Source organism: Ovis canadensis, chromosome 1, assembly GCF_042477335.2.
Source record: "Ovis canadensis isolate MfBH-ARS-UI-01 breed Bighorn chromosome 1, ARS-UI_OviCan_v2, whole genome shotgun sequence".
Lineage (NCBI taxonomy): Eukaryota > Metazoa > Chordata > Mammalia > Artiodactyla > Bovidae > Ovis > Ovis canadensis.
The window spans coordinates 214,275,430-214,302,871 of NC_091245.1; the positions used below are offsets into that span (position 1 = coordinate 214,275,430).

At 36.3% G+C, this 27,442-nt stretch overlaps 1 long non-coding RNA gene across 1 annotated transcript in view; it reads left to right on the forward strand.

The window, feature by feature from the left end:
• Positions 1 to 1,930: 1,930 nt before the first annotated feature.
• The window catches only part of LOC138423621 (uncharacterized), a 45,658-nt gene continuing 20,146 nt past the window's right edge, over positions 1,931 to 27,442 (forward strand). Inside the window, exon 1 of the long non-coding RNA XR_011250330.1 lies at positions 1,931 to 2,192. This is a non-coding gene — a long non-coding RNA (uncharacterized lncRNA). The remainder of the gene's footprint in view (positions 2,193 to 27,442) is intronic.

Consider the following 27,442-nt stretch of genomic DNA (forward strand, 5'->3'; position numbering starts at 1 on the left):
ATTTTAGTGACTGAATTTAAGAATTCAGATAGTAAACCATGATATTGAATATTAACAAATAATTAAAGGTAAAATTGCAAGAATAAAAGGAAGGAACCTTAAAGGTAATCTAAAGATTTTTCAGAATAGAAAAAATACTCAGCACAAACCAGGATTAGGTAACAATTTAGGAATTTAGGAATCAACATTAAGAAGCAAACAGACTCATATTTAATCAGATTTCTTTCACATCAATAGAAAATTTCCATTTCTAAAAGTTGGTATAACTATCATTATAAATATAAGAACCAAAATTGGTTTTAAGTTTTAAACATTTAAGACATTAGGCATGTCCTATGTAAATTGGGCCAGCCAGGAGTGCTGTTTGTTTTACCTGAGGTCCTCACTCCGGTCCTTGGACCTTCTTTTATTCCATTTTCGCGGGCTTTTCCCTTACTTGTCTTGTAGCCACCGCCATTTTGGACTCCTTTTCCCCGTTCTACCTACCTAACAATATTAATGTTCTTCAATAATTATACAACATAGACTCATTCAGTAGGTTCCCACCGAAATTCAATGCCAGACCGGACGCATTTCTTTCTTACTCTAAAAACAAGAAATGTGTTGACTCAAAATATTACCCCCTTTTTTATGGCATCTGCTGTGATAGTCTATACGGAATGTATTGTTCATCTAACTCAAAAACTCCTTTTGGATGCCTGGTAATTTCCCTATGTCTTTCAAATATTTGTAGATTGATGTATTATAAATGTTGATAATGTGTTTAATTTGCAGGATTACCTTACAACTTTAATGTTTTACTAATTATTTTTTATTTACCCTTTTGATTAAAATACCATCTTTTCCAAATTTCATTCCTAGAGTTTATTATCAGCACAAAACAAATATACTGTTTTTTAATATTAATTATTAATTAATCCATATTACAATGTTCTCCTATATTTTTATTCTGAAGGTTTGGAGGTTCCTGTTTGCAAAAATCATACTTAAAAACTATGCTATTTCTATATCTATGTTTACATATGTGAGATCATATTATTTCTTTTCTAGTCCCATAAAATTGAAATTAATCAGATTTCCATCTTTTCTACTGTTGAATATAGCTTAAACAGTAGTTAAAGATCTACAAATCAATTAAATATGAGATAGGATTCAGTTGTGAAACTGTCAGGTGCCCATGCCTATTTTAAGGTTGATCTTTAGTCATTTTCTCATTTGTTAAGGCCTTTTTGAGTAGTTTTTACATCTTCTTGAGTTTATTTTAGTAATTTAAATTTACCTAGAAAGCCACTCCTTTTCTTTGGACTTTCAAATTTGTATTGAGAGAGTTAAGCTTAGTGTAGTTTATGGTGCATCTTCATTTGTATGACTGTATAGTTTCTCTCCCCTTCCTTTCATCATGAGATCATTTGTGATTTATTTGTTTCTTTATCTTTTTAAAAAACATTACATTAACCAAATTTTGTATGAATTTTTTTCCTACCTTATTAGTTTCAGCTTTGTGTATATATTTTCCTTTCCTTTTTTTTTAAAATAAGTGAAATAAATCTTTTTTTTCCCATGAGTACAAATTTCACTGTGAACGACAATTATGGTATCATAAATGACAATTTTCATTTCTTTCAAAGGATTATAATCTTTATTTCTATTTTAATCTAAATTGCATGTGATGAAATGCTTCATTTCCAGTAGCTCAGAAGTTATATTTAATTGTACTTGACTATCATCAGAAAATAAAAGTTATATAATGGTCTTTTTAATTTTTTTGGCTTGGTAAGATACATTTTTTAATCCAAATACATGATTGACTTTTACTTTGTCAAATTTTCATTGAGGTACAGTATATATATGAAAATGCACAAATTATTAATACTGAATGGTCAGCCATTTCAGATGGCTATTCCTCTTGCTCTCTGTACTTCCCCTGCTCGATGAGTTCCAGCTTCACTCACCTGATTATCCAGTCTTCTTAATTACAGGGCTCAATCAGTAACTGCCCACAGGCCTTTGCCCTCTGCTGCAGCTGCTGATTTCCCTGGAAACTGACAAGTAAACCTGACCATCACTTCCTCCTGTAAATGGTAGCTTCTTTCTCGCCCAGTAGTAAAGACTGCTGCCATGTCCTGCTCACTGTCTGCCCTACATGGTATGGTGTTGCTCCAGGACACTTTGCGTAAGATTCCCCCTTTACAGTAAGTCATTGATGTCTCATTGTCTAGGCTCTTTCTTCTGTCTTGAGGCTGGGTAACTACAAGGCTTGAAGGGCTCCTGGGTGATATGTAACAATACAGCTCAAGGCAACAATCCAGAGGTTCCCTTTGAGCTACCTCAAATCTCCACCCTAAATGCCAGAGGTAACTATTAACCTGGCTTCTATATCATAATTTAGTTTTGCCTGACTTTGACCTTTATATTAAAAGAAGGAGACAGTATGTCTTTCTTAATGATTATTCCCTCATATTTATTATATTAGTAAGATTAATCCATGCTATTTTATGCTATTTTAGCTTGTTCATTATTACTATTGAAATATATAGGGTTTTGCTGTTGGAATATATCCCGGTTTATTATCCTTTCTAGCATAGATGGATGTTTGGTTTTTTCTCCAGCTTAGAATGATTACAAAAGTGATCTTCTACATAATCTTATATGCGTATTTTGGTACTCATGTGCATTCATCCTTTTAAATTAATATTTAGAAGTGAACTTTCTAGGTGACAAATGTCCAATTATAGTTGATTATCTCAAACAGCTTTACAAAATAGTTATTTTTGTTCTCATAGCACTGTTTGCGTTCCTCTTGCTCCTTATCCTCGACAATATCAATATTGTCAATCTTAATTTTAATTAGCCATTGTAGTGGTATGTAGATGTATAAAACTGTGGGCTTCATTTGCTTTTTCCTTCTTATCCATGATGTTAAGAACTTTTTCATAGTTTTATTAACTATGTGGATATACTTATGGTGGAGGATGTGTTTAAGTTTGTCCCCTAGTTTTGTACTTAACTGACAGTCTTTCTTCACTAATGGGTAAGAGTTTGTTGTTTATTCCTGGCAGAAAACATCATCAGATACAAAAACTGCAAGTAGCTTCTCTTATTTTCTGACTAGTTTCTTTATTCTCTTCTTTGTAATAGCTTTTTAATTCAAGCTTTTTATTTTGAAATAATTGTACATATCCCCATGAAGTTCTAAGAAATAATACAGTATCCCATGTACTCAGGAGAAGGCAATGGCACCCCACTCCAGTACTCTTGCCTGGAAAATCCCATGGACGGAGGAGCCTGGAAGGCTGCAGTCCATGGGGTCGCTAAGAGTCGGACAAGACTGAGCGGCTTCACTTTCACTTTCCACTTTCATGCATTGGAGAAGGACATGGCAACCCGCTCCAGTGTTCTTGCCTGGAGAATCCCAGGGACGGGGGAGCCTGATGGGTTGCCGTCTATGGGGTCGCACAGAGTTGGACACGACTGACGCGACTTAGTAGCAGTAGCAGCCGTGTACTCCATACTGTTTCCCCTTTGGTAATGCTTTGAAGAACTATAGAATAATAACACATCTGGATATTAGCATAGATACAATCAAAATACAGAACATTTCCATTGTCACAAAGATCTTTCATGTTTTCCTTATATAGCCACACCCACTTCCCCTCCCTCTAGCCCCTCTTTAACTAAGGACAACAACTAATCTTTTCTCCATTTTTATAATTTTGTCATTTCAAGAATGTTCTGAAAGTTGGATCATACATCATGTAATATTTTGAGTTTGGCCTTTTTCGTATGGTACATTTTTCTGAATATTCATTTAGGTGCCAAGTGAGTAAAGTGAGTGAAGTCGCTCAGTCATGTCCGATTCTTTGTGACCCCATGGGCTGTAGCCTACCAGGCTCCTCTGTCCATGGGATTTTCCAGGCAATAGTACTGGAGTGGATTGCCATTTCCTTCTCCAGCGGATCTTCCCGACCCAGGGATTGAACCACATTGTAGACAGACGCTTTACCGTCTGAGCCACCAGAGAAGTCATTCAAGTGCCAATAGTTCACTTACTTTTATTGCTGAGTGGCATTTCATGGTATATTTGTACCACAGTTTTGTTTTTTAAATCATTTGCCCATTGAAAGACATCTGTGGTTGTTTTGTTTGGAGATATTGAAAACAAAGCTAATATTTGTACCCCTATACAGGTTTTGTTTGTTTGAGGGGATAGTAAGTACTCATTTCTCTGAGATAAATACCCAGGGTGAACTACTGCATTGTGTGTAGCTTCACATTTAGTATTTTTTAGGAAATTGCTAAATAATTTTCCAGTGTGGCTAAATATTGTTTTACATTTTGCATTCCTACAACAATGCATGAGTGATCTAGTTTATCTACATCCTTGCTAACATTGTATATTTGGTCAATATTCTCTAGTCTTTCTGATAGATATATAATAATATCTAATTATGGTTTTAATTTGCATTTCCCTAATGGCTAATAATTTTGAGCACATTTTAATGTATTTAACCTTTGTGTGCTATTAATACCTTTAGTAAAATACCTCTTCATATATTTTGCTCATTTTTAATGTGTATATATATATATATATATTTCACTCTTGAGTTTTGAGAATTTTTATATTTGAGATATTGGTCCTAATCAGGTATGTGGTTTGACAATGTGTTTTCCCATTCTAAAGCTACTTTCTCATCCTATTAATAGGATCTATTGCAGAGCAAAATTTTACAGTTTTGACAAGGGGCAGCTTATTAGTATTTCTACATATGAATGATGCTTTGGTACCAATTCCAAGGACTCTGCCTAGTCCTAAATTTTAAAGATATTCCTTCTTTTTCCCAAAAGTTTTATAGTTTTATGTTATAAATTTAAGTCCAAGGTCTTTTTGTTCAGGGAATGATATTTCTTCCCCTATGGATGTCCAGCTGCTTCAGTATCTTGTGTTGAAAAAGTGATCTTTCCTTCACTGAATTGCTTTTAACTTTGTAAAAACCATTTGAATGTTTATGGAGGTCTGTTTCTGGGTACTCTGTGTTCTCTTGATCTGTATATCTAGTTCTCTACCAATACCACAAAGTCAAGGCTTCTGCAGGGCTGGCTTCTTCCAGAGGGTCCAGGGGAGGGTGTGTCTCTCACTTCTTTCAACTTCTGGTGGCTACTAGCATTCCTTGGTTTGTGGCCGCAGTACTCCAGTCTCTGCATTTTGTCACCTTGCTCTCTGTGCTTCTGTCATCAAAATTTTCTCTATATTCATCTTGTTAAGATACTTGTGCTTACATTTAGAGACCACTTGAGTAACTCAGGAGAATCTTCCCATCTCAAGACAGTGAACTTCTTTGCAAAGTTCCACTTGTCATGTGAGTCCACTTGTCATACATGATAATATTCACAGTTTCCAGGGCTTAAAATCTGGATATCTATGAGAGTCATTATTTTATCTACCACATGGAATATGATTTGCTTATTATATGATTAACTCATTTTGAGTGTGAAAGTCCATGATTTTTAGTAAATTTGAGTTGTATAACAATAATCACAATTTCATTAGAACATTTCCTTTACTCCAAGAAGAAACTGTATGCCAGTTTGCAGTTATTCTTTTTCCCTGCCTCCAGTGCCAAACACTATCAAATACTAATCTACTTCTTTCACTATAGATTTAGATATATATTTTTAAAATTTATTTGATTGAAGTATACAATGAAGTTTACAATGTTGTTTTAATTTCTGCAGTATAGCAAAGTGATTCAGTTGTATATGTGTATTATATATTCTTTTTCATGTTCTTTTCTGTTATGGTTTATATCAGGATATTGAATAGAGTTCCCCATGCTATAAGCAGGACCTTGTTATTTACTTATTCTATATATAATAGTTTGTATCTGCTAGTACCATACTCCCAACCTATTCTACTCACCTCTCCCTTGGCGACAAGTCTGTTCTCTACATCTGTACGCCTATTCAGGTTTCATAGACAAGTTCATTTGTGTCATACTTTAGATTCCACATATAAGTGAAATTGTATGGTATTTGTCTTTCTCTTTCCGACTTGCTTCACTTAGCATGATGATCTCTATTTGCATTGATGTGGCTGCAAGTGGCATTGTTTCATTCCTTTTTATGGGTGAGTAGTGCTCCGCTCTATGTATTTACCACTTCTTCATCTACTCATCTGTCAGTGGACATTTGGATTGTTTCCACGTCTTGTCCATTGTGACTAGTGCTGCTGTGAACATAGAGGTGCTTGTAACTTTGAATCATAGTTTTGTCTAGATATATGTCCAAGGGTGGGATTGCAGGATCATACGGTAACTCTTTTAGTTTTTTGAGGACGCGCCACACTGTTTTCTGTAGTGGCAACACCAATGTACATTCCCGTCAACAGTGTATGAGAGTTCCCTTTCCTCCATACCCTCTCCAGCATATGTTATTTATAGACTTTTTGATGATAGCCATTCTGACTGATGTGAGGTGGTACCTCACTAGAGTTTTGATTTTCATTTCTCTACTAATTAGTGATATTGAGTATCTATCTCTTCATGCATTATTGATTATCTGCATGTCTTCTTTGGAGAAATACCTGTTTAGGTCTTCTGTCCATTTTTGATTTGGTTGCTTGATTTTTTTATTATTGAGTTGTGTAAGCTGTTTGTCTATTTTAGAACTGGACAAACTTAACTATTTTTATATGAACATTTCATATAAATGCAATCATATCATATATGTTATCATATATGTTACCTTTATGTCTGGCTTCTTTCACTTAGCATAACATTTTGAAATTCATTCATGTTACATTATGTTTCAGTAGCCTTTCTGTTTTACTGATGAATTATATTCTCTTGTGTGGATGCATCATATTTTGTCCATTCCATTCACCATTGATAGACATTTGCATAGTTTTCATTTTTTCCCATTATTTAAAATGCTCATGTGAACATTTAATGTACAAGTTTACATTGTAGTAATGTATGGTCCTCAAATCTCAGTGGGATATAGCCTCAATGGTTTATTTTTCTGTCACTTTTTACAACTGCCATGTCTAGGATGCAGCTTTGCTCCACACTATCTTTATTCTAGAATCCAGGCTGACAGAGTAAACCCTAACAAGCCCATGTTGTGGCAAAGGAATAAAAAGGAAGGGTGGACCATGAGCTGGCTCCTAAAACTTCTACTCAGAAATCACGCATTTTACTTTACATACATGTCATTAACCAAAGTACCACAACACCTCTCCTTATATCAAAGGGGCAAGGAAATATAATCCTTCTACTAGGAAGGGGAACAAATATATAACCACAAAAGTGTGAGCCACATAAATTATCTTACCTAGAAAAATTGTAACACTAACTAAAAATTAATTCGTCTCTAAATTTTCATACATACAATGATTGATGAACTATGATTCCTTCTAATAAAGGAGTGTTAAGAAGCTTTAGAAAGAATGAGGAGCATATCTATGAACTGATATATCTGAAATCACTTCATATATTGTAAAAACAAAGCAAACTGTATATTGTGAAAAGAAAATACTAAAGTATATCTACTGTAGAGTACCTTTTATATAAGAAAAAAAGGAATATAAGAAATTATTCATTCATTCACTTACCTGTGCAAAAGAAATGTGAGACTGATAAGCCAGAACTAATTAGATTGATTATCTGAAGATGTAGGTGGGTATAGGTTAGAAAGTATTGAGGAAATGATAATCTTTCAATAAGGATGAAGGGAGAATGGATCTTCTATACTGGTTTATCACTCTGACATTTAGAGCCATTGAAATGGTTCACACTTCACAATAATAAATATTCTAAGTCAACTAGGAGGTGGGAGAAACCTAAAGTGCGCTACAAAGAAGAGCATGTCAGTTTATTTGTATCATAAATGAGTAACATAAGCAAAACTAAGTAGGTGGGAAGAAAACAATTAAACTAACTTTGGAAAACAGAATTTCAGCCGTACAGTGTCAAGCTAAATACAAGGGTACTATATAAAAATATGCTCTAGTTAGTAACCCCCCAACCATAGGGGATGTGGAATAGCAATTCTGAAACTACTTCATGACTTAAAAAGATTAAGTAAATCCATTTTGAACAATGAGGGGTAAATTTTTCACTATGGGGGAAATAAGTGACACATATTGAAAGGGAGAATGCTAAAATAAAACCTGGAGCATTAAATCAGAAACAGAGGTGTCGGTATGAACTCATGGCTGTATACATATATAAAGACATATGATATAGAAATAAATGATAAGCTTCCTAACTCTCTCCATTGACAGGGCCTTCAAGTAATGTGTACAACTAACAACCAGATTTTGGTTTCTAAATATCATTTATTAATAAAAGGAAGAAGGGATCATTGGAAAAATGACTGATTCCAGAGTTGAAGCAGGGAAAATACATGAGTTTGAAATATGTTGTGATTCCAAAAAGTGAGTAAGTGCTCAAGAAAGGATTGAGGCATGTTGGGATAACCTGAAGGAGCCAATAGCCAAAAATGGAACAGTTTGATCAGCAGTGTAGATATATTATTTCATTAATATAATATTTCATTGTATTCTGTTCAGTTCAGTTGCTCAGTCATGTCTGACTCTTTGAGACCCCATGGACTGTAACACGCCAGACCTTCCTGTCCATCACCAATTCCCGGAGTTTACCCAAACTCATGTCCATTGAGTCAGTGATGCCATCCAGCCTTCTCATCCTCTGTTGTCCCCTTCTCTTCCCATCTTCAATCTTTCCCAGCATCAGATAAGTCAGCTCTTTGCATCAGGTGGCCAAAGTATTGGAGTTTCAGCTTCAACATCAGTCCTTTCGATGAACACCCAGGAATGATCTCCTTTAGGATGGACTGGTTGGATCTCCTTGCAGTCCACGGGACTCTCAAGAGTCTTCTCCAACACCACAGTTCAAAAGCATCATTGTATTCCATAGAATGTATTCTATATGCTATTTATTTTATATATTATGTGCATTCTATATACTTATATCCTTCAGATATAAATAATTGACTAAATAAATGTGAGAATTAGAGGCAAGAATCATTGAAAGATCATGCTAAAGTTAGTGGGCAAAATTATGATAGGATATGGGATCTATGCTTAGACTCAAAATATCCCCACACATGGTTCTTTCTGCAAGGATGGAAATAACAATTCTATAGTGGAGAAATCTGGCAGACACCAGTTAAAACAAGAAATTAAAGTCAGTGTCACAACTAGTAAGTGATGTTGATATCATATACCCCCTCATATGATGGCCTGAAAAGGGTGCAACTTCATTCATATGGTATTTTTGGCAAAAATACATAACCTTAATCTAATCCTTAGAAAACACCAGACAGATTCAAATTCAGAGACCTTGTACAAAATAAATGTCCAGTAGCATCAAAGGTGTATAAGACAAACAAGCAAACTGAGGCAGACCATAGGAGACTAACAGGACATGACAGCTAAAGGCAAGGTGGGATGCTGCATTGGAGCCTCTTCACATTCTTGGTATGTGCTCCCACAGGGCTGAACCTGACTGAAGAAGTACTCTGACAAGCCTCCTTCTAAGATTTAAGACCGGGAAACTCTGGTGTACTTCGAATACCATGTTCCTTCATTCATTTACTCTCTCACCCGCCTCAATGAACATTTCACTTTATTCTCTCCTCATCTAAACTACTCTACTTCCTCTTTCTCTTTATTCTCATTTTATCATCTTGTCCCAGCTGGTTCAAGTGGTAAAGAACCCACCTTCCAGTGCAAGAGATGTAAGTGACTCAGGTTTGATCCTTGGGTCGGGAAGATTCCCTAGAGGAGGGCGTGGCAACCCACTCCAGTATTCTTACCTGGAGAATCCCTTGAACAGAGGAGCCTGGTGGGCGACAGTCCATAGGGCTGCAAAGAGTCAGACTTGACTGAAGCGACTTAGCACACTAGGAAAACAAAGTAACCAGAAAGAAACTCCCAGTGTTTCACCTTGGCACCTGCTATCATCTGGTCTCATACAGTGGCTGCTTTTTTGTTACTAAAGTTGGACTGATTATGATCCCATTTAATGCCAAATGTTTCTCTCATAGTATAAAATTCATTTCTTCTTCCCTCTCTAGTGCATCATTACAGCTTTTCCATTTCATTCCTGTATCATCGTTTTCTCTCTCCGCTGCATCCTTGTTACAAGACATTGTCTTGCTGATTTGCCTTAAAAAAATCATGTTGACACAGTCACTCGTCTATTTTTCTGCTCCACTTTACAGCTAAATCCTTTGAAAGTGTTGTCAATATTTTTCCTTTCCTCTGCCCATTGTCCATTGAATCCACTCCAATATTGATTTTGCACCTAACACTCCATTAAACTTCTTGTCATGTCAGCAGTAACCTCTACATTGCTAAATCCAATACTCAATTAATAGCTATTGTAATACTTGACCTGTTAGAAATCAAGTCAATTTACCTTCACCCTTAAGAACTTTTTTCTTTTTTTGGACTGGCTTCCTAAAACTACGAAATTATGGTTTTCATCCAGTATTACTCCTGAAGTCAAACTTTGGGGTGCCCTATATTCAATCCTTCAGGCTCTTCTTTTCTATATTTACATCTCTCTATAGATGTTCTCATTCAGCTGTATGTACTTAAATATTATCCATATGCTAATAATTCCCAAAGATATATCTCTGGCCAGGACCTTTCCTTTGAATTTCAGTCCAGTATATCACTGACTGCCTATCTAATATTTTAGATATCAAATAGATATCTGAAATCTAGCATGTCCATTATCTTACTCCTCCAAGCCCACTTTATCTAGCGCCATTATGATTCCAGTTATTATCAGCTTCATATTTCCAGTTAGACAAGTCGAAAAACTTGAAGTCATGTTTGAATCTTCTCTTTTTCTCGCACCCCAATTCCTACTCATCAGCAAATCATGTTTGATTTTACCATTTTTTACCGCCTACTATTCTAGTGGAAATTACCAGAACTTACATTATGCCAAGAGTCTCCTGATTTTCCTGAGCCTGCCTTTCATACCTACCACCTGTTTCTACACTGTACAGAAATCATTTCTTTTTAAGTTATAAGTTAGATTGTATCACTTTTAATTAAATCTTTCAATAGTTTTAGATTTCATTTAGAAAAAAATCAGAAATCATCAAATGGCATAAAAACCATATTTATTCTCAACTTACTATCTCTTTGACTTCATCAGCTACTGTACTCTCTTTGATCTCATTAGCCTTCTTGCTGTTCCTTGAATGTATCAGGCACAGGTCTTAAGACTAACTGCTTATTACTTTTCAAAAGGATTTCTCCCATGTATCTTCATGACTCCTTTCATCACCTTCCTAAAAAACTTATCAGAGATATGGCCATTCCATTTTAATTTTCAGCCCTTCTAACACAGTGCTTTGTGCTCCTTAAACTAACAATATATGTTCTAACAAAAAAAATATTGTATTTTACATGTTTATTGAAAGTCCTTCCTTTACCTGCAATAGAATGTAAGATTAATGAGGATTGTTTATGTATTCCCTATTGTCTCTCTACCACGTAAAATAGTACACAGTAGGTACTCAGTAAATATTTAATCACTGCATAAATGAAAAATCTCAGTTTCAACATCAGTAACATAGAATGATTTATGCCTGAGCTTTCTTTCCAGATAAAACAATGTTCTTTTTAAGATAAAAAACATTGAACAAATGAGTGATAGTGGTATATTCTTCAACAGCTATGAATGTAATTTTCTGAAATAGCTTATTCATTATTTTCTCTTTAGACCAAAAATATGTCTCATGGAGGTGGATGACATAATGCAAAAGACTAAAATTAATAGTTCATTCTTTAAAGACTTTTCCAAACACTATTCACTTTCAAATATTGAAAATCATATTTTAATTGAGCTTATATGAAATGAAGTTATCCTTCAAGAGAAGAATATGGCCAGTAAGAATTTCATTCCAAATAAGACCATGTTTGCTGGTTCTAGGGGTTATGATGTATACCTAAGCCCTACGTTAGGATGTGCGTTCATGTGTGAAAGTGTCATTAGTCGCTCAGTCGTGTCTGACTCTTTGCGAGTCCACAGACTGTAACCCCTCAGGCACCTCTGTCAATGAAATTCTCCAGGCAAGAATACTGGAGTGGGTTGCCAGGCCCTCCTCTAGGGGAATCTTCCTGACCCAGGGATCGAACTTGGGTCTCCTGCATTGTAGGCACACGCTTTACCATCTGAACCACCTGGGAAGCCCAGGTTAGGTTACAGCTTTCAGCTAACCTAAAAGCCTAGGATGTGGCTTTTGAAAACCACAATTCAAACCAACCACTAATGATCAAAGTAGACATTCTTTTTTCAAAATCACTTTATTACTTTGCACCTTCTCTTTTCTTGTTTCTACTTTTATGTATATATCAAGACCAAACAGACCTACTCATGGTATTTCTTACCTTCAAAATTACTTTAGGATAGATAAATATCCAAAGCCATGTAGTTTTCTCTTTAGTAAAAAAAGGGAAAGCTTTTAGTCCATGAAGATTTATATTTTTTGATAGTGTTAGAATACAATTTTGTATTGCTAGTAGTAGCTTACCAATTATTTTCGTAAAGACTTTAAAGATTTCCCAAACTACAGCAAATGCACTTAGGCTACAGAGACATCAAAATGTATAAAAGAGCCAACTGCTGGCTGTAGGCAAACCTCAATTTAGTAAGTGAAAACGAGCATTGTGACAACCGATGTACCGAAGAAGATAAAAGAGTGGTCACTAAGTAGCACAGCTTTAATGAACTGACCCAGAATATAAAAAGATAATTAGACTCATAATTAGAGAACAGTAATTCATACCTGAAATTATCTGGAGTTTTTGGTTGAATTGATGCAATACTTGAAATGCAATCCAACGTTCACTGTCGTTGTGAGCAAGATAAGACCTAAAACTTATCTTCCCTCAGAAGCAGCACTGCCTATGAAAAGTACCCTGTGTAAGAGCTCATTTTTAAAAACAAAAATTTTAGTTCCCAGATATTAGCAGTTGAGCCAACAGTAGAAATTGGCCTGTTCCTTCTACCCTGAAAATATCAATACTTTCTGCTATGGGGTATCTTAAATATCCAATGAGACAGCTTAAAAGTGCACCAAAGTTAAAAATATCCATTTTCATAGGGCAAAGTCATTTAGTAGACATCGTAAGTAGTATAATGAATTAGAGAAATCCAGGCTGTTCCCACTGAAATCACTTGAGCCTAACATGAAGTTCACTCAGATACCAAATCATTCCTACGAGCTCGGAGAAAAATCTCAAAGAATGTGCAGGCTGTTTGGGGCAACAAAATTACAATTAGCAATTAATGGATAGAGGTGATCTCATTTTCACACCTGAGGTAAAACCACCAAAGAATTAGATTTTGCTTTTTACATGTTCTTCACACCCAGCTGATTTTTTGTGTCTTATCTCCTATTTCTATTCCTTGTTTCATTCTGCTAAATGCATGATTCCATCATTAAGCCAACATCTCCTGAGTTCCAACTATGTGCCAGGTACACAGATCAGTAAATTACGAAGCATGTGTTTTCACAGGGATCTTTACTAACTCCGTATATCTATGACTATGAGGCACTTCACACTGTTCATTGTTTATGATGATTAATACACTCAGTGCTCAAAACAACTGATGGGTGCAGGTATTTGATCATCATTTTATAAATAAGAAAACATCACATCAGACAGTGTAGAGCTGGCTTTAAGCCCAGGCTTCCTGACGCAACAACAAGCCCCTCACTGACCAAGTTACCACACTCTTTCAACATAGACCTTCTACGTTCCCCACCTTCAGAGCTACTCCATGTTGTTTAGTTTATCCACAAGGCTTCACTCTTGTCCTTGATGATGAGCTGATGGTGAGTTCCAGCATTGAACCTGTTTTCTCTCTACAATAGTCTCTATTTGTTTCAACTATACAGATCACTTTCTAAAGCTGTTGAAAATCTTCAGTCTCTGCTTGAGAATACAGGAATCACTAACAGAGGTTAGGATCCTTCAAGGAGGCAGCAAGAGGAAGGAAGGGAAGTATGACCTTTAAGTGAGAAAGAAACAGCTGAGACAGGTAGGGGTGAGAAACATGACTCAAAGGCTGGGGCAGGATAGAGAAAAGATGTTTTTAGTAATAATTTGCAGGTGTTCCATTGTATCTTAAGCAGATGTGGATTATAAACAGGAGAAGGATAAAGTCAGATATTTTTTTTTTTTTAAGAAAAAAACAATGACTGCATCCTGTTTGTACTCGTCTTCAGTATGTGCTTCAGAGTGGATGCAGAATGTTATTAAATCCAAGAAAAAAAATAAATATGAATTTATCTACTTGGGGTATTGCTCAGTAGAGCCAGAAATCCAAACCTGTATATGTTATAGGACTCTGTCACAGGCTCTGAAGGGCATGATGAAATACATTTCTGATGGTCTCAGTTTTTTTCTGAACAACTGTGTGTGAGGCAGTGACCATGTTGATTTCTTAGATTGTACAACTGTTTCTGCAAGGCAAAGAGAATCAGGAAGAAGAATGATTCTCCCATTTAAGTCTTACTGGAGAATATTTTGGCATGTAAAGAGAATTTAAAAAAAATATGCTATAGGGGCTAAAGTTTAAGAGCCATGGGCTTTTAAAAAAGATATTTTATTGAAGTATAATTGATTTATTAGGTTGGTGCAAACATAACTGCAGTTTCAGGCCATGAATTTTAAATCATTATAACTAGGCTCAAACACATCTTTATTAAGCAAAACAGGAACCATCACAATCAACAAAATTTTGCCAACAATAAATAAATGTATTTATTCCTGTAGCATAAAAATCTGTGGATGAACTCTTGGAAAGCATTTTCTGCCTCCTGCTTGTTGTGGAAGCATTTTCCCTGCAAAAAGTTGTTGAGATGCTTGAAGAAGTAGTAATGAGTTGGCAAGAGGCCAGGTGGACATAGCAGATGAGGCAAAAGTTTATAGGTCCACTCATTCAATGTTTGAAACATTGGTTATGCGATGGGCAGTTGGGTGTTGTCACGGAAAAAATTGGGCCCATTCTGTTAATCAATGCCAGCTTCAGGCATCACAGTTTTTGGTTCGTCTCATCCATTTGCTTAGCATACATTTCAGGTGTAATGGTCTCACTGAAATTCAGAGAGTTGTAGTGGATCAGACTGGCAGCAGACCACCAAACAGTGACCATGATCTTTTTTTGTGCAAGTTTGGCTTTGGAAAATGCTTGAAGCTTCTTTTTGCTCCAATCACTGAGCTGGTCATCGCCAGTTGTCATATAAAATTCACTTTTCATGGCAATCTGAGAAATGGTCTGTTGTCATTGCATACAATAAGAAAAGATGATACTTCAAAACACCAATTTTTCTTTTATTTTCTGGTCATCTCATGAGGCACCCATTTATCAAGCTTTTTCACCTTTCCAATTTGCTTCAAATGCCTACATTTGAAGCAAATGGTTGACATTGAGTTCTTTGCCAACTTCTCATGTAGCTGTAAGAAGATCAGTTTTGATGATGGCTCTCAGTTTTCACTGTCAACTTCTGATGGCTGGTCACTACACTCCTCATCTTCAAGGCTCTCATCTCCTTTGCAAAACTTCCTGAACCACCAAGTTCCTTATGTTCCTTAGCAGTTCCTGAGCCAAATGTGTTGATGTTGCGAGTTGTCTCCACTATTTTACGGCTGGTTTTGAACTCGAATAAATATGCTTTTTGTCTAACATCATTTCCATAGTCTAAAGTAAATATAAAATATCCAAGCAACTAATAGTCATTAGCAACAATACATAAAATGAGAATGCATATTAAAATGATATATAGCATAATCACATTTATTTAAGAATGTATCCCAATATCCAGTGGCAAAGTTCAACAATGCAAAAGCACAATTACTTTTGCACCAATGTAACGCAATGCTGTGTTAATTTTTGTTGTATAACAAAATGATTTAGTTATACATATCTATGTATATATATATATATAGATATATAGATACTTTTTCAAATTCTTTTTTATTATATTTTATCACAAGATGTTGAATATATTTCCAGTGCAATATAGTAAGACCTTGTTGTTTATGCATTCTATATGTAATAGTTTATATAAGAACTTTTAAAAAAATCTTTTTTTAATTTATTTTTGATTGGGGGGAAATTGCTTTACAATGTTGTGTTGGTTTCTGCCATACAACAATGCAGCTCAGCCATAATTATACATATATCACCTCCCTCTTGAACCTCCCTCCCCTCCCCTCACCCTACCCCTTTAGGTCATCACAGAGCACTAGGCTGGGCTCCCTGTGTTTAAAAGCAACTTCTCACCAGCTATCACTTTTACACATGATAGTGTACATATGTCAATGCTACTTTCTCCATTTGTCCCACTCTCTTCTTCTGCCAATGTGTCCACAAGTCCATTCTCTATATCTAAGTCCCCCTACCTTCCATGGAAATAGGTTCATGAGTACCATTTTCCTGGATTCCATATATATGAATTAATATATGATATTTTCCTCTTTCTGACTTACATTACTCTGCATAACAGAGAGCCATACAATTTTGAGCAGACCTAACTATTCTGAATTTGTATTTTAGTAATAAATTGAAAACCTGGCTAAGGATCTAAGCTTTTGAATTGGAATATGGACTCAAATCCAGTCTCTGCTGCTTACTAAATGAGTCCTCTCAGTTACACAGTTGACCTGTGAAAGCCTTGCCTACACCATCCATAAAATAAACACAACATTCCCTACTAGAATAAATAGAAGGATGATGGTAAAACATCAGAAAGAGTCCCTAACTCACAGCAGACAATCAATAGTAGCTTTTTAAATTGTATGTTGTAACGGCAGGAAACTGTATAAACTTTTAAAGTTCCAGTTAAGAGGAAGAGAACAGAGGAATAAAAGATCTCAATTTAGAATTCCAAAGCCTCTCAGAATGTCTTCAGTGAAGACTAGGTTTCTTTTCCCTGGAGTTTGAGGAGCCACATGAGACCTGCGGCGGACTGGACCTCAGCAACACCATGTCAGGATGGGTTCAACTCCATGACACATACGAGATCAACATTGGCTCCCTCAGGGCAGGTACCCACCTCAGGGACATTTGCGAGGCATCTGGAATTTTTGATGTCACCAAACTGAGCTAGACACACACACACAACACTCCATGGGGAAAAAAGTAAAACTTTGCTTTTTGACAAGGAAAGTGGAATGATGTTAAATCGTTGCTAGTTCCACTTAAGTTAAGACACAACCCTCGCAGCCCCCAGTTCTCTAAACTATAAAACCTTCAACCTCTGCCAACAATGCTTATAAACTGTGACTCATCTCACAGCACCCATTAGCAATCTTCAGTGAGAAATTGGTACTTTCAACGTGATAAGTGCCTTTCTAACCCGTAAAAGAGCATCCATTTTCTTTTCCACTCAGAAGTGAACTGGAGGTATTTTTATTGTTTGCTGAGTTTTCATGTGTTACTGAACTACTGGAGAATCCCCTGTAAAGTACTCTGCCTGCAACTTCTTGTTAACAGTGTGTGAGGAAACAGTCTTAACACTTGAATCTTCATTCCCACAGCAAGGCAAATAATCATTATTTTAAGTCATTTCAACTCCATCCAAAGAATGTAAAGGTATCACAGACTTTATTACAGTAGTTCCCCCTTTTCCACAGGGAATACGGTCCAAGATTAACAGCAAAACTGATAATAAAAACAGAGCAGTTACAACAATAAACTATAGTAAGAATGATATGAATGTTACCTTTCTTTCTCTCAAAATATTATTATAGGGTTGCACTCACTTTTCTTCTTTTTGTGAGATGCCTGCATGGTGAGATGAAATCAAGTGAATGGCATAGGCATTGGGATGCAGTGTTAGGCTACTGTTGACTGTCTGATCGTACATCTGAAGGGGGATCATCTGCTTGGGGTGGTTCTGGATCACCCAGCATGATGATGTTGATGGTTGGATGTTAGTAACAGAGGATGTTGAAGGCTGAGGATTCCAGGCAGAATGGAGTAGCACAGTGGGAGATTTCATCACTCTACTTAGAATGGTGGTATACACAATTTAACATTTATGATTGGTTTATTTCTAGAATTTTCCATTTAATATTTTCAGACTGTAGTTGATTGCAGGCAACTGAAGCCACACGAAGAGAAACTGGGTATATATGTATAGGATCTGATAGGTGATCATCTTCAAAGTGAGAAATGGATTTTTTTGTTGTTCAGCCACTAAGTTGTCTCTGACTCTTTGTGAATGGGCTTATTGGAGACCAAAAATTTCTTGACACTGATTCATGCAATAAAATAGAGTTGTTCCTTTAAGAGCATAGTAACTTGCTGTTGGTACTTGCAGTTTAATATCAGTACTCTTCTATAAATAAAATTGCAATGTTTTTTATAATAATTTTACCAAAAAATTATCAGGTAAGAAGGAAAGATAGTATAAGTTCAATGGCAACTAAGGTTGTAAGGGGACGTTTTATCATCAGTATTGGAATAAGAGAGAAAGAAAATGGTGAGCAAGAGGCCCAGCAATAATACAAAAGTTGTATGCTTTCAGGAATGTGGACAAGAGACACAGAAAATTATTTGTGTGCTTAAGCAAGTCATCAGACCTGTGGAAGAAAGTAATATGTAGTCTGCAAATAAAAAAGAGTTGGCAAAGAAAGATAACAAGTCTAGCATATATGTATATAGTAATGCTGCCAAGTTGCTTCAGTCGTGTCCGACTCTGTGCGACCCCATAGATGTCAGCCCATCACTTTTCTGCAAGCTTCAAGATTAAGAAATAAAAAGACATTTTCCTTGCTGAAATTACTGTATAAATTATCATCATCACATCATGTAGTTGCCCAGTCATGTCCAACTTTTTGCAACCCCATGGTCTGCCAGGCTCCCCTATCCATGGGATTCTCCAGGCAAAAATACTGGAGTGGGTTGCCAGTTCCTTCTCCAGGGGAGCTATCTTCCCGACCCAGGGATCAAACCCTGGTCTCCCACATTGAAATCAGATTCTCTACCATCTGAGCCACCAGGGATTATAGTGGTTGTTTACTGAGCATACATTACTTGCTTCCCTGATAGCTCAGTGGTAAAGAATCTGCTTGCCAAAGTAGGAGACATTGGTTAGATCTTTGGGTCCAGAAGATCCCTGGAGAAGGAAATGGCAACCTACTCCATTATTCTTGCTTAGGAAATCTCATGGACAGAGAAGCCTTGTGGGCTGTAGTCTCAAAGAGTCAGACACAACTAAGCAACTGAACACACACACATTCATAGGACAGACTGAAATAAAGAGGTTAAGACACGCTAAAAGCATGCAGTTTGCAAGGGCCTGAAATCAAATTAATGTCTGTTTGACTTTGGATCACTCAGTTCTTCAACATGTGTGGCTGGAGGGAATTTGTGTGTGTAATTGGGGGAGTTATTTACATGATAAATATTATGTTATTACTTCCATATATTTCTACTTATTCCTGCTGCCGCTGCTACAAAGTTGCTTCAGTTGTGTCTGACTCTGTGTGATCCCATAGACGGCAGCCCACCAGGCTCCCCCATCCCTGGGATTCTCCAGGCAAGAACACTGGAGTAGGTTGCCATTTCCTTCTCCAATGCATGAAAGTGAAAAGTGAAAGTGAAGTCTCTCAGTCGTGTCCAACTCTTAGCGACCCCATGGACTACAGCCCACCAGACTCCTCAGTCCATGGGATTTTCCAGGCAAGAGTACTGGAGTGGGGTGCCATTGCTTTCTCCACTACTTATTCCTAAGTTAACTCATATATTTATTGCCTTAGCTCCATTTTGGAGAAAGACTGAGTTAAAAATAGTTCAATGTAGATAATATCAAGATAAATGATAAAAAGATAAAACATTAAATCATTCCAGATAAGCTGTAGTTTCCTTAAAATCATTTCCTATTCCTTTGTCTATTTCTATAATAGGTAGACTAGTATAAAATGCAAAAGATAGCTTCCATAAACCTTCATTAAATGTATTATACTAGTCATTCTTATTAAATTTCCAAAGGCTTCCATATATAGAAGTGATAAAATCAATCTCCAGTGATTACCTAAATAAATAATAATAAGACTCAGGGAGAAGATTGAAAAATAATGAAAACATGATAAAATAAACCTGTATGATGCATTAATAATAATAGTTAGCATTTATTGACCTTTACTTTGTGCCTGGCATTATTCTAAGAATTTTACACTGATTAACCCCTTTAAATCTATGTTACAATCATGTAAAGAATAAAGAAAACCATTATTATGGTTGAATTATCAATTACTATATTGAATTACCAATATTCAACTTTTTTTTCAATAAACTTTTGTTTTTGAATAGTCTTAGAGTTACAGAAAAATAGAAAATGAGTACAGATTTCTCACATATCTCACACCAAATTTGTCTTAATACTAACATTTTACTTCAGTATGTGTATTAGTCAGGGTTCTCCAGGGAAACAGATCAATAGGGTACATATATACATGCAATATATGTATCTATATGTTTATGTATTTATCTATTATGAAGAATTGGCTTGTGTGATTCTGAGGACGGAGGAGTCCCATCAACTGCCATCTGCAAGCTCAAGACCCAGAAGAGCTACTGGTGCAAATTCCAATCTAAGTGCAGGAAAAGAGCCATATCCTACTTCAAAAACAATTGGGTAGAGAGCAAATTCTCTCTTACTCTGCCTTTTATTTTACTCAGACCTCTGAGAATTGGATGGGGCCCACTGGTGTTGGGAAGGACCATCTGCTTTACTCACTATTGATTTGTATGTAAATCTTATCCAGAAACAACCTCACCAACATACACAGAATAGCATTTAACCAAATTTCTAGACACCTTGTGTTCCAGTCAAGTTGACACATAAAATTAACCATCACAGAAATTTTACATGTAAGTCAGCAGGTCATAGTAGTTACATCACATAAATGTTACGTTTTTCACATTCAATGAACCAACACTGATATATTAATAATATTGTGATATTGGAGAAGACTCTTGAGAGTCCCCTGGACTGCAAGGAGATCAAACAAGTCAATCCTAAAGGAAACCAGTCCTGAATACTAATTGGAAGGACTGATGCTGAAGCTGAAGCTCCAGTACTTTGGCTGCCTGACACGAAGGACTCTTTGGAAAAGACCCTGATGCTGGAAATACTGAAGGCAGGAGGAGAAGGGGACGATGGAGGATGAGATGGTTGTATGGATCACTAACTCAATGGACATGAGTTTGAGCAAGCTCCAGGGGTTGGTGAAGGACAGGGCAGCCTGGCATGCTGCAGTCCATGGGGTCGCAAAGAGTCGGACATGACTGAATGACTGAAATAACTGAAAGTTTATACTTGACTCAGATTTTCCTAGTTTTACCTAGTGTTCTTTTTCCAATTCCAAAATCCAATCCAGGATACCACATTACATTACTTACTATATCTCCTTAGGTTTCCCTCGGCTTCAACAGTATCTCTGACTTACCTCATTTTTAATGAACTTGACAATTTTGAGGAGTACTGGTCAGGTGTTCTATTTTATACCCTACTCTTGGAATTTTTTTCCTACTTTTTTCATTACTAAACTGAGATTATGGTTTGTTGAGAGGAAGATCACAGAATTAAAGTGTCATTCATTCATCATATGAAAGGTACAATATATTAAAATGACTTACCACTGTTGATCACCTGGCTGAGATAGAGTGTTTTCAGGTTTCTTTTTGAAGAAAATTTGCAAGTCAACAGGTCATAGTAGTTACATAAAGTATTTGAGATTCTTCTACATGAAAGAGTTGCCTATTCTCCACCATTCATTTATTAATTCAATCATTTATTTATGTCACTTATGGACTAATGTTATTACTTTATCTTGTTTCATCACTAAGTTGTGTTTGACTCTTTGCAACCCCAAGGACTGTAGCATGCCAGGCTTCCCTGTCCTTTACCATCTCCTGTATTTTGCTCAAACTCATGTCCATTGAGTCAGGGATGCCATTCAAACATCTCATCCTCTGTTGCCCACTTCCCCTGTCTTTCCTAGCATGAGTCTTTTCCAGTGAGTCAGCTCTTCACATCAGGTGGCCAAAGTATTGGAACTTTAGTTTCAGTATTGATCCTTCCAATGAATATTCAGAGTTGATTTCCTTTATAATTGACTGGTTTGATCTCCTTGCTGTCCAAAGGACTCTCAAGAGCAGCAGCACAATTCAAAAGCATCAATTCTTTAGCACTCAGCCTTCTTTATGGTCCAACTCTCACATCTGTACATGACTACTGGAAAAACTATAGCTTTGACTAGCTGGATCTTTGTTGGCAAAGTGATGTCTCTGCTTTTTAATACACTGTCTCGGTTTGCCATAACTTTATATTTACTTTATACTTTATGTTAAAACCTAATCCTACTTTATTTTGTTACTCAAATTGTTCTAGCTCTGGGAATTTGGAGCTCTTCTTTAATTTGACTCCTCTGTACTTTACCTGGAAGGAAAACCTATAAAAGTATAGCCTTCTCCTGTGACTGGTGATCCTAGGAGTTTCTCAGTTCTCATACTAGTGCATACGCAGCCACTAATTCATCCACAGTATCATTTAAGTGTTCCTCTCAGTTGTTTGCCTCAATGACTTTTGCTCCAGGTAAGCAGCTCTGATTTCTGGCTCTCCAGATGAATCTGTCTCTCCAAATTTTAGTACAGTGGTTTGCCCTGCAACTTTAGATCCATGATGGATACAAGAAAAGTAATCACTTTTCACTCTGTTTAACTTTTTCTAGTTGTGAGGACAGGCATGTGGACTCAGCTCTTTACATGTCAAAGTTGAAACAGGAAGGCATGGACTACCTTTGACCTCATATTATCACCCCCTTTTTACAGGTGGTGAAATTAAAGAGCTCACATAACTTGCCCAAGGTCATGCTCTGAGAATTACTGAGTCAAAGGCATGATCTTAACCACTATGGTGTACTCTCTATATATTACATAAAACTATTAAAGATATGAATAAAATCATGTTGGAAAAACATATGGGAGTATTTATCTTTAGGAATTAACTCTATAAACAACAGCCTTATGAATGAGGTAACATGAGTCACTCCAGAAAATGAGGAATTTGCCAGACATGGACGGTGGGGCCTTCTAGGCAAAGGAACAACAGGTATAAAGGCATAGAGACATTGAAAAGAATGTCATCTGTTCAGATTCAGTTACGGAAGTAGAGGATATATGTTCAGGACACTGATAAATCTGGGGACAGGTCTTGCCCTTGTGAAGGACAGTACTCAGGGCTGTGCATGGAATTTATAACTGACAAAAAATGAAGTCTTTTAAAATGAAGGATTCACTAGAAAGATGGCCCATAGGAGGTAAGAGATAGTAGCAGGAATTTACTTAGGAGACTTTAACTGAATCAAGAATAAAACACAAGGGATGTGTGTTTACATACTTGATAGCTTATATGCGATGCTTGATCACTTGTAGATAAAACAAAAATAGCAAACCACAATTTCTCAAGAGGCCAATTCAAATCTCTCTAAGCTCTCTCTGTTGCTAATTAAAGTTCTCATCAGTACACAGCACCTAGGGTAGGTGAACTTATTTCCAAATCAAAAATAGACTCAGATACTTTGAAAACAAATTTATGGATACCACAGCGGGAGGAGGGATGAATTAGGGGTTTGGGATTAACATAAACACACTACAATAAGTAAAATAAATAATCAACATAGACCAACTGTATAGCGCAGGAACTCGACTCAGTAGTCTGTAATAACCTATATGGGCAAAGAATCTGAAAAAGAGTAGACATATGTTTATGTATAACTGAATCACTTTGCTGTACACCTGAAACTAACATGATGGTATAAACCAACTACTGTTCTTGTTGTTTAGTTGCTAAGTTGTGTCCGACTCTTTTGCAGTCCCATGGACTGTAGCTGGCCAGACTCTGTCCATGACATTTCCCAGGCAAGAATACTGGAGTGGATATCCATTTCCTTCTCCAGGGGATCTTCCTGACCCAGAGATTGAACTCATGTCTGCTGCATTGCAGGCAGATTCTTTACCATTGAGCCACCAGAGAAACCCAACTATTCTTCAGTGTAATATAAAAATTAATTTTAAATAAAAAATAAAAATAGAGTTCTCATCAGTATATGGCACCTAGGGTAGATGGCCTTCATGAGACATTTTATCCATACTGTGAATACTGACATCACAGAGATTTGAATTCATGTAATGCTACTGTTTAATACTTATATCACATAATTATTATTTTTAAGTAATTTTTAAAATAATTACTTTATATATTTATTTTTGGCTATGCTGGGTCTTCATTGCTACATACAGGTTTTCTTTAGTTGCAGTTGAGTAGGGGCTACGCTTTGTTGTGGTGCACAGGCTTCTCATTGTGGTAACTTCTCCTGTCTTGGAGCACAGGCTCTGGGCACACAGGCTTCAGTAGTGGCAGCACTTGGGTTACAGCAGTTGTGGCATAGGGGCTCATAAGTTGTGGCTAGAAGACACTAGAGTGCACTGGCTCCAGCAGTTATAATGCACAGGCTTTAGTTGCCTGTGGTGTGTGGGATCTTTCCAGACCAGAGATCAAACCCATGCTCCCTACATTAGCAGGCCACATGTATCATCCACTGCACCACCAGGGAAGTTCACATTATTATTATTTTTATAAAAACAGGTCTTGTTACTAAAACCATACTTGTAATTAAAAAAACAAACAAACAAACAAACAAACAGGTATCAAAGTCTCAAAATATTCCTAGAGAGAAATGGTTGAACATGGTTATAATTCCAGCAGAAGCAATTTAAACAAACAATGGGCAAGGCACTTTTAAGGCATCTTCTTTGACCCAAGCACTCTTGTTTTGAATATGACTTAGGATAACCACAACAATGCATGTAAGGTGGAGTTTGTCTTTACCTTTTTCTCTAAATTCTATGAGTTTTGAAACTGCGTACCCCTTAGCAATGCTTTTCTAAGCTACTTTTCTGTAGAACAATTTATGGCAAATGGAACTTTGTGCTCAATTCTTTATCAGCTGACCACTGTATTGATATTCATTTTTTTCCATGATGTTCTTACTTGTTCCTATTAATATTATAGCATTTATCTATATATCCATGCTTACTTAACAAATTAAAACTGAAAGACAATTGTAACCTTTTTTTCTGCCACCCTTTATCAAGAAATATAATACGTAAAAAGTCAACCAAGCAAACAACCAATAGAACACACAAACAAAAAACTTAAAGGAAGGTAATTGTTTAAATAATTAAATAGTATATATTGGTGCTCCTACTTTCTGGTGTTCAAAATCTAGGCTAGCTAGGATGATAGTTAACTCATTCACTTTCCGTGTGTTTAGTCGCTCAGCTGTGTCTGACTCTGTGACCCCATGAACTGTAGCCCACGAGACTCCTTTGTTCCTGGGATTTTCCAGTCAAGAATACTGGAGTGGGTTGCCAAGCCCTCCTCCAGGGGATCTTCCCAACCCAGGGATCAAACCCAGGTCTCCTGCATTGCAAGCAGATTCTTTACCGTCTGAGTCACCAGGGAAGCGCATTCATTCACTCTCCATTGTCACCAATTTGAATCAGGAAACAATTCCATATAATAATTTCAAACATATTCTATTGCACGATTATCTGACATTATTACAAAAGGAGTTGGGAAAAGGAATTAGGCTGGGCTGAAAGTAGACCGCCTGTTCATTATTCTCTAGGACTAGAATTGTCTGAGTGAAGGATTCTGATCTTAAGTTTACAGAGACAATGAAACTAAGCATGAAATTCTAAAGCCAGATTAGAAGCCAAAATTAGTAACTCATAGAAGGGAGCAGAAATGAATAACTAAACCAAAATAAAGTGGTTGGGAACAAATAAATAGGAAGAATGGGAATTCAACAATGATAAAATTGGGGGATAAAGAAAGAAAAAAAAGAGTTATCTATCAAGTAAAAAAACTTTAAAAAACTGAGCATCTAATTCAAATATGAAAAGTTAAGAAAAATTGCTCCATTCTCTGTACATCTCTGTCTGTGGCTCTATCCCTGTTCCAGATTGGGTATATGTGGGCAGATGCGCTTCACCATGTGACCTAGTCAAAGCTCGGAGAAAATGGGATTTCAGGCTCCACTGGACTAGCAGGACTAGATATACAATCATCATCAAATAAACCAGTTCTACTAGCAATGTAAAATTTAGTTTGTGTGCGCTCAGTTGTATCCAACTCTTTGTGACCCCATGGACTATAGTTCACCAGGCTCCTCTGTCCATGGAATTTTCCAGGTAATAATACTGGAGTGGGTTGCCATTTCCTTCTCCGGGGGATTTCCTGACTCCGGGATCAAACCTATGTCTCTGCATCTCCTGCTTTAGCAAGTAGATTCTTTACCAGGTGAGCCACTGGGGAAGCCCTTTGTAAATAGCAAGTTAATTTCAGTGAAATAACAACAACAAAAATCATGAAGCCAAAAATGTCTCAAATGTCCATGAACAATGTTGTGATGTATAAATAGTTTTAAACAAGTTTTAAACTAGTCTCAAAGCATAATTTTATTACCTAGTGTGAAATGTTTGACTGTTGAATAGTAAAGTTTCTTCAATGACTACTATATAAAATCTACAGCATAATATATAGTGCATTCATTGAATAAAAATATTGAGTATGTCAAATATTAAATAGATTAGTGAGGTTGATTCCAGGAAATTCAGAGAAATTCAAGGAAAGCATCCAAATTAAGAAAGGAAATGGTAAAGGAGAAGTCATAAAAAATTTAAAGAGGTGTGAACATAATGGGTCAAGCAGTCTTTATCTGCTCAGAGGATTTTGCAAGAATAAACCTATTAAAAGAATAAATTTACCGCAAATCTCATCCTTACAGTTTCTGTAGTTAGAATGAAACTCATTTAAATGAATATTTGATAAATGCATAAATGAATAAAGATGAAATGAATAAATGAATGAAAAGGGAACATAAATACTAACTGGTAGAAATTAAATGAATAATTCTCTTGAATAAATCAATTTCACTCGAGTTTGCCAGCATTCTACGTAGAGCCATACCATCTAAAATGGTAATTCAGAATGGATCACGTTAATGAATTTCTCTACACAAGAGGTATATAAATTTATGGCTGTAATCAATATACTCTAAATACACTTCATTTAGTACTCTGTCCTTTAAGTACCTTAAACATTAAATGATATATTTTATTCACTGAGTTAGATTATTCACCATTTCTTTCAATAATTTTTTAACATTGAGGTTTCTCATGGTCCTGGGAATAGGAGGGATCCTTCTCCATGTGTTTTCTTCTCAGAACATTAAACATATTAGCCTAATTACTCCCCTCTTACTACCAGTCTTATTCTTCTGGAACATTTCCAATTGTCCTTTCTATAGCAA